General features: G+C 33.3%; 1 non-coding gene across 1 annotated transcript; it reads left to right on the top strand.

Annotated features, from left to right (window-relative positions):
• Positions 1–4,287: 4,287 nt before the first annotated feature.
• LOC150020264 (U6 spliceosomal RNA) lies at positions 4,288–4,395 on the top strand. The gene has a single exon (XR_016509371.1). It is a non-coding gene; the product is annotated as a U6 spliceosomal RNA (small nuclear RNA).
• The last annotated feature ends 10,180 nt before the right edge of the window (positions 4,396–14,575 follow it).

Raw genomic sequence — 14,575 nt, forward strand, 5'->3', positions numbered from 1 at the left:
GGGAGGGTGATTTGATGGAACAGGTGAAGAGGTGAGAGAAGTAAGAAGTACAAATAGCTAGTTACAGAATAACAAGGGGGGGGTATAAAGTACAGTATAGGAAATGGAGTAGCCAAAGAATGTATATGTGTAAGCCATGGACATAAACAATGGGGGTGGGGGGGCTGGGAATTGCCAATGGTACAGGGGGGAAAATCAGACAACTATAATAACACAATCTATAAAATATAATTAAAAAAATAAAGTGTATTTGTAAAGAAAAAATAAAAAATATTCAGCAGATGAGAGATAAAGGAACAAATGAAAATATTGTTAATTGAATTCAAGTCTAAAGAGAAAGGTTAAAAGGAAAGTGATATATAATCATCAGAGTAAAATTATATATAGAGATCTGTCAAGTTAAAGATATAAAAAGGATTTGGACACTAAATGATCATTGGAAATTTTGAGAAAACAACTTTAGTGAAGTGGAAGAAGAAAGAAACCTCATTGCAAGAGGTTCAGAATAAGTCTATGGCGAGGTGTGGAGCCAATAAAATATGTTTCCCTTTGAAAAACGTTACAGTGAAATAACGGAGTAGTAAAAGGCAGAAGTTTTAGAATAATACTTAGAGTGGTAGTAAAATCATTGACTGAAGAAAATAAGTCCTTCTTAAGTATAGGAAATATCTGAATGAATCAGTCATTTCTCAGTGAGAAACCAATACAGAAGGAAACATAGATAAGAATTAATTATATAAGAAAAAAAAAAAAAAGCTTGAAATCCAAATAAAAGCTTTGGAATTCCTATAGTGAAAAATGCATTTTCAAGTTTAATGAGAGATAGATAAAAACAGTTATAGAAAAGTGACAAGGCAGTTGAAATTTCATAAGCAGAAACTTAAAATCATGAAGCTTAAACATTCTTATATTGGCTAAAAATTAGTTAAAACTTAGAACTGAAAAATTACTATATTGGTTTGTTTTGTTACTTTCTTGGGGAAAAGAGGTCCTGTTGGAAAGAATGCTTATAGCAGTCATGATGAAGAGTGAAAAGGAAACAGGAAACCTGCTGGGATGAATTTGAGGGATAACCCACTGACTTGAAGGAAAAGAGATAGGTGTTATTACTAAAGAGGGATTTCTACAACAGAGCTATTCTGAATGGCAAAAGGTACAAGATGTAAATGTTAAATATGACAGCTTAGGAATACTACAGAAACTGATGAAAATTACATCATTGAGGTGGTTGAGAAATCAAGATACAGACTGTTCATCAATAAGAGTTTTCCAAGTGGCTAAGGATGACAAAAGGAAACTAGAAAAAAAGGGGAACATGTGAGTTGGGTAAGTTAATTATTTTTTTTAATTGTTGGAGTGTGTCCCTATTAGGTGGTTCATATAACTTGGCATGCTCCATAATAACTCTAGATCTTTTTAAAAATCTGGTTATTCTCTCTGAGATTAAAGGTTTTATTTCTGGTACAAACTGATCACATATTTTGACTAGTCTCCCCAAGGAATCCTGTTGCACTTTAAACATTAAGACCATGATCCTAGATATAGGTATATAGTATAAGCACATGAAATAAATAATGAGGGATAAAATCTTGAAATAAAATGTAAATAACACACTTGGTAGACAAAAAGCTTTAAGAAATGTAGAAAAAAATATTTTCAATATTTTTTTCAAAACAAGGAAAAGGAAATGTTCTGTAGGACCTTGAAGTGTACCGAAAGTATGACCTCATTCAACCTTGCATTTTGAGTAGTCTTGTGTGTATGTATGTGATAGCTATATAATCCATCAGATTCCACTGAAGAATACATTTCTCCAGTAAAGGGGTTGAATATTTTTTTGGTGACATCCAATTATTAAAAAGTTGCATAAAATCAGTAAACTTTAGTTTAATGTAAGTGAAGCCTCTCATAGTGACTCCAATCAGAAGACTGAAGCTAGTTGCACTGAGGGAATTGAGATTATTGGAAAAGATGTTTTACTTTGCCATGCTACACATAAAGCAGAAGGGGAAAATGGGAACAAAGAAAAAATGGCACTAAGAAAATCACATAAGAAAATGTCAGATTTTAAACCCAAACCTATCAATAATTACATGATGTATAAATTATTTAAACATCACAGTAAGACAGATTACATATTAATTAATACTCAGGCCCAGCTATATACTGCCAAAAAGAGAACCACCTTAAATATCAAGGTAGAAATAAGTTAAAAATAAAAGCTAGTAAAACAAGTGTACCATACTAATGCAATTCAAAAGAAAGCTCTGTTACTTATATTAATGTCAGACAAAGTAGATTTAAAAGGGAAAAAAATATTAGGGATAAAGGAAGTCATTTTATGGTGATAAAGTGACATAAGATTATCAAAAAACAACATAATCAAGACAACAGGTCTAATGCTTATGTACCTAAAAACCAATTTACATGAAGGAAGAATTGGTAGCACTGCAAGTACATACTTATATGTCTTCAGTTACAGTTGTAAACTTCTGCACTCCTCTCTCAGTAATTAATAGTGCAAGAAGACAGAAAATCAGTTAAGATGTAGCACACATAAACAACACTATCAACAAATACCCAGTTATGACATTATAGAACTTTCCATTCAACAACAGCAGATCGCATATTTTTTTCAAATGCACATAAAATGTTTTCCAAAGTAGACTATATTTCAGCTCATAAAATAGAACTCAATAAATTTAAAATAATTCAAAGAATACTGATTATGTTATCCGATCATACTATGTCAATTCTCTGCAAACTAATTTATAGATGCAATGCAATTTCCATCCAAACCCAGAAGCCTTTAAAGAAATTAACAGCTAGATTGATTCTAAAATTTATATGGCAATATAAAGGTGCTTGAATTGTCAAGACACTTAAAAAAGGAGAACAAAGTTTGAAGACCTATATTCCTGGGTTTCAAGACTTATAAAGCTAAAGTAATGAAGAAAGTTTGTTATTAGTGTAAATGGTAATCAAACCCATCCTGAAACAGAGAAAAAAAAGAGCTCAGAGATAGACACACAACATATGGTAAATTGGTTTTTGAAAAAAGGTATTAAAGTAACTCAATGGGAAATAGAAAATCTTTTCAAAAACTGGTGCTGAAACCTTTGGATAATAACACACAAAAAATGTACTTCATTCAACCCTTTTTCATGCAGTATAAAATATTAATTCAAAATGTATTGATATTTTTAAGAAATGTATTAATAAATGTAAAAACTAAACTAAAATTCTAAATGGGAATCTAAAATATATTTTAAGTATAAATTCTTAGTGAACTTTATCAAAATTTGACAAAGCACACTAAAAACACAAACTAAAAAGTGAAAATGATTTGAATTTCCTAAACATTAAGAATTTTGTTTTAAAAATATTAAGTAAATCAGAATGTAAGCTGAAGATTGGGAGAAAGTACAAAATATACATTTGACAATTTTTTAAAATCTAGAATATGCAGAGAATTCTCAATATGAAAACAAGGTAAAAAACCCAATTGAAAATAGCCCAAGACATTTAAACAATTATTTAATAAAAAATGGGGGTGGGTGGGAAAAGTGGGTGAAGGCAATCAAAAGGTACAAACTTCAGTTATAAGGTAAGTCCTGAGGATGTAATGTATAGCATGATGTTTGTAATTAACAATACTATAAACTTAAAATTTGCTAGGAGTAGATATAAAAGTTCTCATCACAAAAAGGAATGTAACTATGTGAGGTGATGGATATTGTTGTGGTAATCATTTTGTAATATATGTGTTACATATATAAAACCACCATGTTGTATTCCTAAAACTAATATGTTATATGTAAAATATATCTCAAGTTTTAAAAGAGAAAATCTATACAGTCGCACAATCAAAAGAAAAGGTATGCCACATCATAATTTATGGGAAATTCAAATTAAAGCCATATTCAGTTTCTACTTTATGGGTAAAATTTAAAGGACTGAATGTAACAATTGTTAGAGAGCATGTAGAATGACTAGAAATCTTAGGAATTGCTGGAAGGAATGTGAAATGATATATTTTACAAAACCTTAGGCAGCTTCTTAAAAAGTTAAACACGCACCTGCTGTATGACATAGCCATTCTATTAGTAGATATTTACCAAAAAATAAATAAAAAAATGTATGTATAAAGACATTTGCATAAATTTTTTCAGCAGCTTTTATTTGCAATAGCCACAAAATGCATAAAATGCAGTGTCCAGCAGCAGATGAATGGATAAACAAAGTTTGGTATTTTGTATACAGTGTAGAGTAGAATACTATTCAACAGTGCTCACTTCGGCAGCACATATACTAAAATTGGAACGATAACAGAGAAGATTAGCATGGCCCCTGCGCAAGGATGACACGCAAATTCGTGAAGCGTTCCATATTTTTTGTAACTCAGGCAAATATATCATAAGTGTGTATCCTTTTGAGGGGGTCTCTTGGATTTAATAAACCTATTCATAAAACAAAAAAAAAAAAAAGAATACTATTCAACAATTTACAGGACTGAACTGACAAATACAACAAACATAAATGACTCTCAAAATAATTATAGGATGAAAAAAGATACACAGACGTAAATGCTAGACACCATTTTTATATTTTATAAAATTCTAGAAAATTTGAACTAATCTATCAGAAATGATCAGACCAATGATTACTCGAGGACCAGAAAGTGTGAAAGGGAGTGGAAAATACCAGGAGGAGGTGGAGAGAAGAATCACACAGTGGAACCAGGACATTTTCCCAGGGACACATATGCTCATTATCCTAATTATATACTGTTAATATATGCAACTTGTTGTAGCCAATTATGTCTTAATAAAACTGTACAATACAAGGAAAAAAGAATACTCTAGATTTATAAGTCTTTATCAGAATCGCATATATCACATTCTGAAAACAACTGACTCCTCAGTTTAGATTCTTTCATTCCGCATGATCCTATAAAGGTGAGCTATGTCAGAAATTATTTATCTAAGTTAATAGAGTTTTTAATGTTCTGTAGAGATCAAGAAAGCTAAATCGTTTTTAGAATTTTTAGAGCCATACCTCAAGTATAGTCTTCAGATTAGAATTTTTCAATTAATAGCTGGCCAGCCTTGGATAAGTATTCTCTCTTAGAAAAATTAACTATTCCTACATTACAAATTAAATGTAACACACAAACACGCACATATCATACATACACTATGATATAAAGTACAAGCACACTTTGTAGATACTGGGGATTCGGTTCCACGTCACCACAAAAAAGTGAATAATTCAATGAAGTCAGTCACATTAATTTTTTTGGTTTCCCATTACACATAAAAGTTACGGTTATATTACACTTTAGTCTATTAAGTATTTAACAATTTTACTTCTGAAAAAGCAATGTACATACTTTAGTTAAAATGCTTTATTGCTGAAAAATGTAACCATCATGTGAGCCTTCGGTGAGTTGTAATCTTTTTGCTGTGGTAGAAGGTACTGCCTCAGTGTTGATGGCTGCTGGCTTATTAGAGTGGCGGTTGCTAAAGGTTGCAACAGATGTGGCAATTTTTAAAAATAAGACAATAATAAAGTTTGCCTTGTCGATTGACTTTTCCATTCATAAATTATTTCATTGGAGTACACAATATTGTTCGCTAGCATGTTACCCACAGTCAATTCTCTCAAATTCTGCTGCTTTGTCAATTAAATTTATGTAAATTCTAAGTCCCTTGTTGTCATTTTGACAATCTTTACAGTATATTCAGCAGGCGTACATTCTATCTCAGGAAACAATTTTCCTTGCTCATCCATAAGAAGCAACAACTCATCTATTAATATTTTATCATCAGACTGCAGCAATGAAGTCACATTTACGCTCCACTTCTAATTCTAGTTGTCTTGCTATACCCACTGCATCTGCAGTTACTTTTTGCCTTGAAGTCTTGAACCTGTCAAAACCGTCCTTGGGGACTGAAATCGACTTCTGTCAAACAGCTGTTAATATTGATGTTCAATATATTTCACCTCTTCACATGAAACACAAATGTTCTTAATGGCATCTAAAATGGTGAATCCTTTCCAGAAAGTTTTTAATTTGTCTTGCCCAGATACAGTAGAGAAATCACTGCCTGTGGCAGCTATGGCTTTATGAATGCATTTCCTAAATAATAAGACTTTAAAGTCAAAATTACTACTGATCCATGGACTGCAGAATGGATGTTGTATTAGCAACCATAAAAACACCATTAATCTCATTACACGTTTTCATCAGAGCTCTTGAATGACCAGCTGCATTGTCAATCAACAGTCATATTTGGAAAGAAATCTTTGTTTCTGAGTGGTAGGTCTCGACAGTGAGCCTCAGACATGCAATAAACCATGTTATAAACAGATGTGTTGTCATTCAGGCTTTGTGTTTCCATGTATACAGCCCAGGCAAAATAGATTTAGAATAAATTTTAAGGACCCTAGGATTTTCAGAATGGTAAAAAACTTTGGCTTCAACTAGCTCTATTAGCCCATAACTAGAGAGTCAGCCTATCCTTGAAAGTCTTGAAGCCACACACTGACTTCTCATCTCTAGCAATGAAAGTCCCAGCTAAGACTCTTTAATCTACACTAAAAATCTGTGTTTTACTGTAGCCACCTTTGTTAATTATTTTAACCAAATCTTCTACATGTTTTGCTGCAGTTCTATTTATACATCAGCATTACTTGACTTGCACTTATGTTATGGAAACAGCTTCATTCTTTAGACTTCATGAACCGACTTCTGCTGACTTTAAACTTTTTTTCTGCAGCTTCCTCACCTCTCAGCCTTCATAGAATTGGAAAGAGTTAGAGCTTTGCTCTGGATTAGGATTTGGCTGATGGGAACATTGTGGCTGCTTTGATCTTCTAGTCAGACCGTTAATACCTTCTCCATATCAGCAATAAGGCTTTTTCACTTTTTTATCGTTTATGTATTCACTGAAGTAGCAGTTTTAATTTCCCTCAAGAACGTTTCCTTTGCCTAGCTTTCTACCTGTCTTGACTTTTGACATGCCTTCCTCACTAAACTTAATCATTTCTAGCTTTTGATTTCAAATGAGAGACCTGCAACTCTTCCTTTCATTTGAACACTTAGAGACCGTCATAGGGATATTAACTGGCCTAACTTCAATCTTGTTATGTTTAAGGGAATAGGGAAGTCCAAAGAAAGAGAGAAAGACAGAGGGAAAGCTAGTTGGTGGAATAGTCAGAGCACACACAACATTTATTTATTGTTTGCCACCTTATATGGGTGCAGTTACCCTAACAAATATAGTAATGAAAAGTCAGAGATATTATGGGAAGGACCAAATGTGACACAGAGACACAGAGTAAGCAAATGCCATAGGAAAGATTGTGTGGACCAACCTGCCTGATGCAGGGTTGCCATAGACCTTTAATTTGTAAAAACACAATATATGTGAACTACAGTAAAGTGAAGTGCCATAAAAAAGGTATGACTGTAAATTAAAAAAAAAAAAAATTACTCATTACCTAATTTCTCTCAGCTTTATTTTTCAGCTCAGTGAAAATAGGATGTTATCATGTTTACACTGCTTGGAAAGATCAAAAGAGATCACATGTATAAAGCATGAGTACATGGGAAGTGTTCAATATCTGTTATTATTTAAAGTGGAATAAACTGCTTTACTACAGCAAGGGGAATCAGTTCATGAAATATTCTCTTTCTGGTTTTGCCAGTTCGGGGAGCTTCAGCAGCTGGCCTTGGATTGCTTCTGCAGCTTCAATAGGGGCTAATAATAATCAGGGGAGGTATAAAAGGTTTTTTTCTCCTTCTCTTCTCCTTTTCTCTGACTTAAGAGAGAATACTGTTTCTATTATATTATGTTCAAAAGGAGATAACAGAAGTCATTTATTTTTCATAGCCCAGTGACTTTTAACCTGACTGCATATTAGAATCAGATGGAGAATTTTTTGAATGCCTGTAACTGGGCCCCATCTCAAGCTGTAGAACCTCTGAGGGATTAGGCATCAGTATTTAAAAAACATCCTGATAATATCCAATGTCTAGGAAGACTGAGAATGATCAAGTAACACGTTCTGTTAAGAACTTTGCTACAGTACTTCACTACATACTCAGACCCTTCTATGAAATTAGAACTTTATTCCAGAGAAAGGAGTAGAGATATATACTATAATATATGTATACACACATTACATTATAATATACTACATATTCAATGTAAACAACTTAGTCAAATGATAAACTAGACTATTTTTACAACTTTTTGAATCATTATTTTCCTGACATGTTCTTTTTCACTTTTGACTCTGTAAGTTATCTGTGTTATAAAAAGTTAACAACAGCCCTGACCAGTTGGTTTAGTTGCTTGGGCATCATCCCATAAAGCAAAAGGATGCTGGCTCAATTCCCAGTCAGGGCACATGCCTGGGTGGCAGGTTCCATCTCCTGTAAGGACAGGTTCGAGAGGCAACGCATCAATGTTTCTCTTCCACATTGATGTTTCTCTCCCTCCTTTTCCCTCTCTCTAAAATAAATAAATAAATTATATTTAAAAAAGTTAACAGATATAGAACATCTAATCACTTTTGACTGTGTGCTTTAAGTCATTTATTAAATTTATTAAACTGTGCTTACCGTGAATACATGAAACCTCAAACTAAAATTAAATTAAAGAGTCAAACCTGGGGACTGGTGGCAGATGGTAACTATTCCACTTAATTGTCTAACAACATATGCAGAGATACAATCTCCAAGGCAACTGAGACATAAAATCACACAAAGATTTGATTTTGTTGATTGAAACCACAATGAAGAAATTACATACTGAAAAAAAAAAAAAAAAAGCAGACAAAAGAAAAAGGAAGTCATTCAAAAGAATAGGTTAGTGTATGTTCGTTTAAAGTATGGTACACATAATCTTTAGAAATTACCATTTGTGTGCTGAGGTTTAAAGCCCAGATCAATGCTGATATATGCAAATACGCACACATATATGAGTATGTATGCTCCCTTATATATATGGAAGACACTTCTGCTATTCACTTTAAGAAGTCCACATAAAATTGTGGTATAAAGACACTGTCCATTGTTCACAAAGTATGAAGAGATCCACTCCTGGGTCTCAGTGAAATGAATGATGGCTTTTAACAGTTAGGAGTACTATGAATTTCCCCTGTAGAGAGCTAGAAAGAAGCAAATTATTATTTTTAAAAATTTTTTCTTTGCTCAATTGACAGTCCAAGAATAAGAAAAAAATAAGGTCCAGTTAATTTATATAATGAATAATTGCCAAGGAGACAATATACTGAGAAACTATGATTATTTTATTCTGAGAAGAAGTGTTTTACTTTAAATCCAACCTCTCAGGATACCTCTTGATGAGAAATCATTATTAAAGATTTTGTCATCAATTTTCTATAATTTTCTTCATTTATCTTTGCCTTGATAATCTGATGCATCCTTTAATTTCTTAATACCATGATGGGATACACACTGACAAACTCAGGCATTGTACATGTTTTTGCTGGATAAGAAATCACTCATAAACCTCATTCCTTGAAATTAACAACCATTTAGTGAGCTCTTAATACTAAGAGTTAATTTGAATTGCATTCAGCTGGGTAATTCTCTGGCCTCAGTTTTTCATTTGTGCTAAGCTTTTGGTCAGCTCAAAACTTTTTCAGGGGGCATAACTGGGTGACCTGGGTAACAGGGGCTGCTGGGTGACATGCCTTCTCACACAGCAGTCTAACGTGGCCTCTTTTATATGACATTAAAACGTTCCAACAGAATCAAGTACAACTGCTCCTCAAGTTGATGCATGCTTCACAATTGTCAACTTCCCATTGGCTAAGGCCAGTCACATGGCAGTGCAGATTGAAGGGGCAGGGAAGGATACTCCTCCCTTGCTGGCAGAAGAAAATTGTGATCATTTTTGCAATCTCTTATAGTGTTCCTGATGGCAATAGTCATTCATATTCCTTCCATAGGCAAACTATGTTCATTCTATCCCAAGACTCTTAAAATTTGCATTCAAGCTTGGAGTCCAGGATCAAATGATATTCATCAAGGCCTGCTAAAGCTCTTTTCATCCAGGCAAATTGACTTGTTTCCCAATCTGAATACATTAACAGCTCTTCCATCACAGATACCTCTATGCTTTTATTTACTTATTGTTCATTGGTCAAGGTATATTCTAGTTATTTGAGTGCCTACTTTCATTATAGCATGAGTACAAGGACAGAGTCAGTATTTTTTATATTTCTACATATCTAACCCTAATTCACTCTTGTGTGGCCATGTTCTATAAACATTTTATTTTCAATTTTGAATGAAGAAATAGTTGAATAAATCATTAATGAAAGTTATAAATAGCCTGATATTGTAAATGTTTCCTTATAAAATCTGAAGTAGGCTATTTTTTGTATGCATAATATCCAAAATTCAGCTTTTATAGAATCACAAAGAAGTAAAAGCTAAATATGACAATATTTGAATCTTTTATTAATGTATATTACACCATTTTCACTTTGGCACTGAATAACTCACAAAGTATTCATAATCCCATAAGCATGAGAGGAAAGAATTGGTAAATTCAGATAATATCAGAGGTCCCAATTCTAACTTCTGATTTTGTAAGATTCTATATAATATATTGATATTTTCATTCAAATTGTTTTTGGCCATCTGTTTTTACATGAGTCTAAAAACAAATGCAAATGGGTAACATTATAAATTTTTTTTATCTTTGTATCCCTGCCATTTTAAACCAGAAGAGTCAGGAAAACTCAGGCTTATTTAACAAGATAAAAATACTCAGAATTTAAAAACAACTCTGCCTGACTATTTTTAATATAGAGCATTGGTGGGCATATCTTTATGTGTGAATGTTTATTATATTACCAATGTTTTATCTGCATAGGAGTCTCTTTTTAAGTGGGTACATTTGCATTTCTCTGTGTTTCAGCATTACTGTTTTATCTTGGTATTTCTATGCCCATATATATGACTGTGTGTAAATCTGTTAAGATACCTAAGGATGTATTATTTGTGTGTGCATTTGTTTATTGGATATGCAAGGGTTTGTCAAGGGATTGTGGAGAATTTCAGGAGATTACATTATCTATAGGAATATTTCAAATTTACATGGTTATAATATACTTGTAACATGTGTTTACTTATTGACAAGAACATATAGATAGGTATAACGAGGCCATCTATATACAACTCTTAAACAACTATTTAGCTCAATCGAGGCATCTGGCTATCAGAAAAATTTTAACAATTTTATTTGTTTATTTTTAAAGAAGGAAAACCAATTTTAAAGACAATCATATTTGTGTTTTATTATTTTACCATATTTCAGCAACTTTGAGTGAATTATTTATCTGATTTCAGTGAATTAGCACTTCACATAAAATAATTGTGTATGCGCATACCTGTATTGAATACTAGAATCATCACTAACTATATTCATTCTTTTCTGCATCCAGTTTAAAAACTAAGCTATTCCTTTTTCCACTTCAACTAGTCACAAAGTGCTAAAGAATATTATCTTATACTTTCTAGTAATCTGTTAATACCTTGAAATATTGTCCCTTCTAAGACACTCTACCACTAGTTTTTTCAAGGAATATTTTTAAAGCAGTTTTATATTTATAGAAAAATTGAGAGGAAGGTACAGAGATACCTAACATACTCCCTGCCCCACACATGCACAGCCTCCTGGTTTTCAAATTCCCTAACCAGGGGTACATTGGTTACCATTAGTAAGCTACATGAACAGATCACTGATTTTTTTATTTTCATTTTAAGTTTTAGATCTCTTCACATTTAGCTAAATAAGACCTTCCCATTTCTATCTTTATTTGTCAATATATCCTAACATTTTCTCTAAGCTAAACATTAAAGTATTCAAAATATTTACATCAATGAATTGGTAGTAAATATTTATTAAACTTTACTAAAAATTCTATGCTTCATAACAGCTAATTAAAATATATAACTATAGATAAAGATAGTGGATTTGTTGCTAAGACGTTAAGCATATTGGATTAACTCAAAATTGATAGTACACCTTGACCTTGACCTTCTTCCTGATACATTTTAGAGAGCATTTGAGAAAATACAGTCTAAGTATTTCTTTCCTTCATATATACTCTTACTTTTCAAGTTCCATTTTACTTATTCAACTAAATTTTTTTTTTTAAAACACAGTTAATTTACACATCAAACACCATGACCTAACTGTCATTTTTTGTTTAGCCGGTCTGTCTTTTTTCATCTCCCTTAATATACGACCATAACTGGTTTTTATTTAGCACAGTCAGCAACATTTTTAATGCTGTAAAGAGGAAATAACAAAAGAGCAAACAAAATAAAAATATGTGTCTTCCTAACTCAGGTATCACTAAGTATTTGTCTAATGGTTAGAAAAGATTCCTCTGAATAAAAGAATACATATTAAAAACACACTGTTCCATTTCATTTTAAGGAATATAATTAAGAAAAAAACGTTTTTTCTTTACATGCTTAATCCTATTTTCTAAGCACTGTGAAATATTTTCAGGCTGACACTGGTTGGAATTTTAAGATTAAACTATAATAATTTCTCAGATCCTATACTCCTGGAACAAAAGAGACTAAAAGACATCATTAATGCTATGTGCAGTGAGAATTTTTTTGTGTTTGGGGACAAAATAGGAGATTGGTTCTCTAAAAATAATTTTAAAATATGTTTAAAAAATTATAGCCAAACAAATATTCATTTGTTATTCTAGTAACAGTCATTAAAATACACTTGAATTATTTAATTGGGTTGTATTTGGTGATAGAAAAGTCTTATAAAGTTTAAAAGAAATATAAATACTGCTACGAGTGCTTTCTCTTTTCTTTTAATTGGCCTTTGTTAAAACTAGTTACATATTTCTTTCCTAACTTGAAAACTTTCCTTAATGCAGGGGTACCAGTTTTTATTTTTTTGTCATGCCATATACTTACACAGAGCCCATTAAAATGTTTATTTTATTAGCAATTCTCAGCCATGAAAATATCACCTGAACGGCTACTTAAAAGAATCTCTACATATTCTGGGTGATCATGTATGAGATACCTCCCCTCATATGTACCCTTGACACAATTTCAACTGCAAATAAAACTCAATGTGTTATGTAGAATCCTACAGTGTTCCTAAAATTTCTGATCATAATCCTGGAGACTGTGGATATGATAGTATAGTCGTCGGCAGCCGTCCGTCTCGAGAGACGATGGTGTAGCTTCTTAAGAGTCTATCTGCACCGCCGAGAATGGCTGTGCAGTCCAACTCGGGAGTGACACGGTATCTGTCTCCTCCCGTGTTGAATCGACATCTTGCGATGACGCTGGAGTGTCCTCTCCAGTGAAGCTGAAGCTACAGAGCCTGGGCAGGGTGATATGGAGGGTCTGCTGTTGCCCATGCAGCAGACCCCCCCTCTCTTCGCAGCTGAAGGGTCCAAGGGAAAGACGGAGTCAATACAGCTTGGCTTCAGGTGTGCCGCAGGAGTTGCCGGTGTTGACTACAACGTCAAACCGCCTTAGGGACTCCGGCTCCGGATTTTCTGTCGGGGTTTACTCCCTTAGCCTTTCCCCTGAAGAGGTATGCCGCAAGGCAGCGGAGGTTTTTTGGAATCAGAGTTTTCCTTCTTTGATGTGCCCTGACTGGAAGATCGAACCAGCGACACTTAGCTCACAGGCCGACGCTCAATCCACTGAGCCAAACCAGCCAGGGTTATATGATAGTATATCACTTCCATAATTATGTTATATGACAAAGTTGATTTTAAAATTGGGACATAATCAAGGTGAGCCCAATTTAACCAACAAGTCTTGTCAGAGCACAGAATTTTCTCTGGCTGGTAGCTGAAGAAGAAATCAGAGATTCCAAGCATGAGAGAAATTTGACTCGCCCTTGATGGTTTTGAAAGATGCCACAAGATGGGAAAAGCTAGCAGCCTGTAGACGCTAACAGCACACCCTAATAGCTAAGAGTCAGCAAAGAAAGGACTTCAGTCCCCACCCCCCAATCTATTTTTTTCAGACACAAGCCTGCCGAATTTAAGCAGCAACCTAAAAACCTAAATGAGTATGGAAGCAGATTCATCTGAAGAAATTATAGTTAAGAACCCAGCTTGGCTAACATCTTAATTTCAAACATAAGCAGAGAATTCTGTTAAGGCCCCCTAATTTTTGACCTAATAAATGGGTGTTAATTTAAGTTGTTAGTTTTTGGTAATTAGCAATAGAAAACTAATGCTTATTTGATTATTTCCAAAATTTTGGGGGAAGATCCTACTTCCCAAATGAAATCTAGACAGTCAGCAATTAAAACTAGTATAAGTAGAATTTCTTGGATTGGTCAACTCTGCACATCAACACAGACCCTCACTTTATCCCACAAGGTCTGTCACTGAACCTCAGGAATCTTCAGAAGCCCTAGTAGAATTCCTGACACTAGATGAGTATAATCTGAGTATTCAATACCAGACCCAAAAGATAAGACATTTCAATCTAAAAGTTTATTTGTCTGCTCCTGGTCTAGGA

Source organism: Furipterus horrens, unplaced genomic scaffold, assembly GCF_987537825.1.
Source record: "Furipterus horrens unplaced genomic scaffold, mFurHor1.1.pri manual_scaffold_2, whole genome shotgun sequence".
Lineage (NCBI taxonomy): Eukaryota > Metazoa > Chordata > Mammalia > Chiroptera > Furipteridae > Furipterus > Furipterus horrens.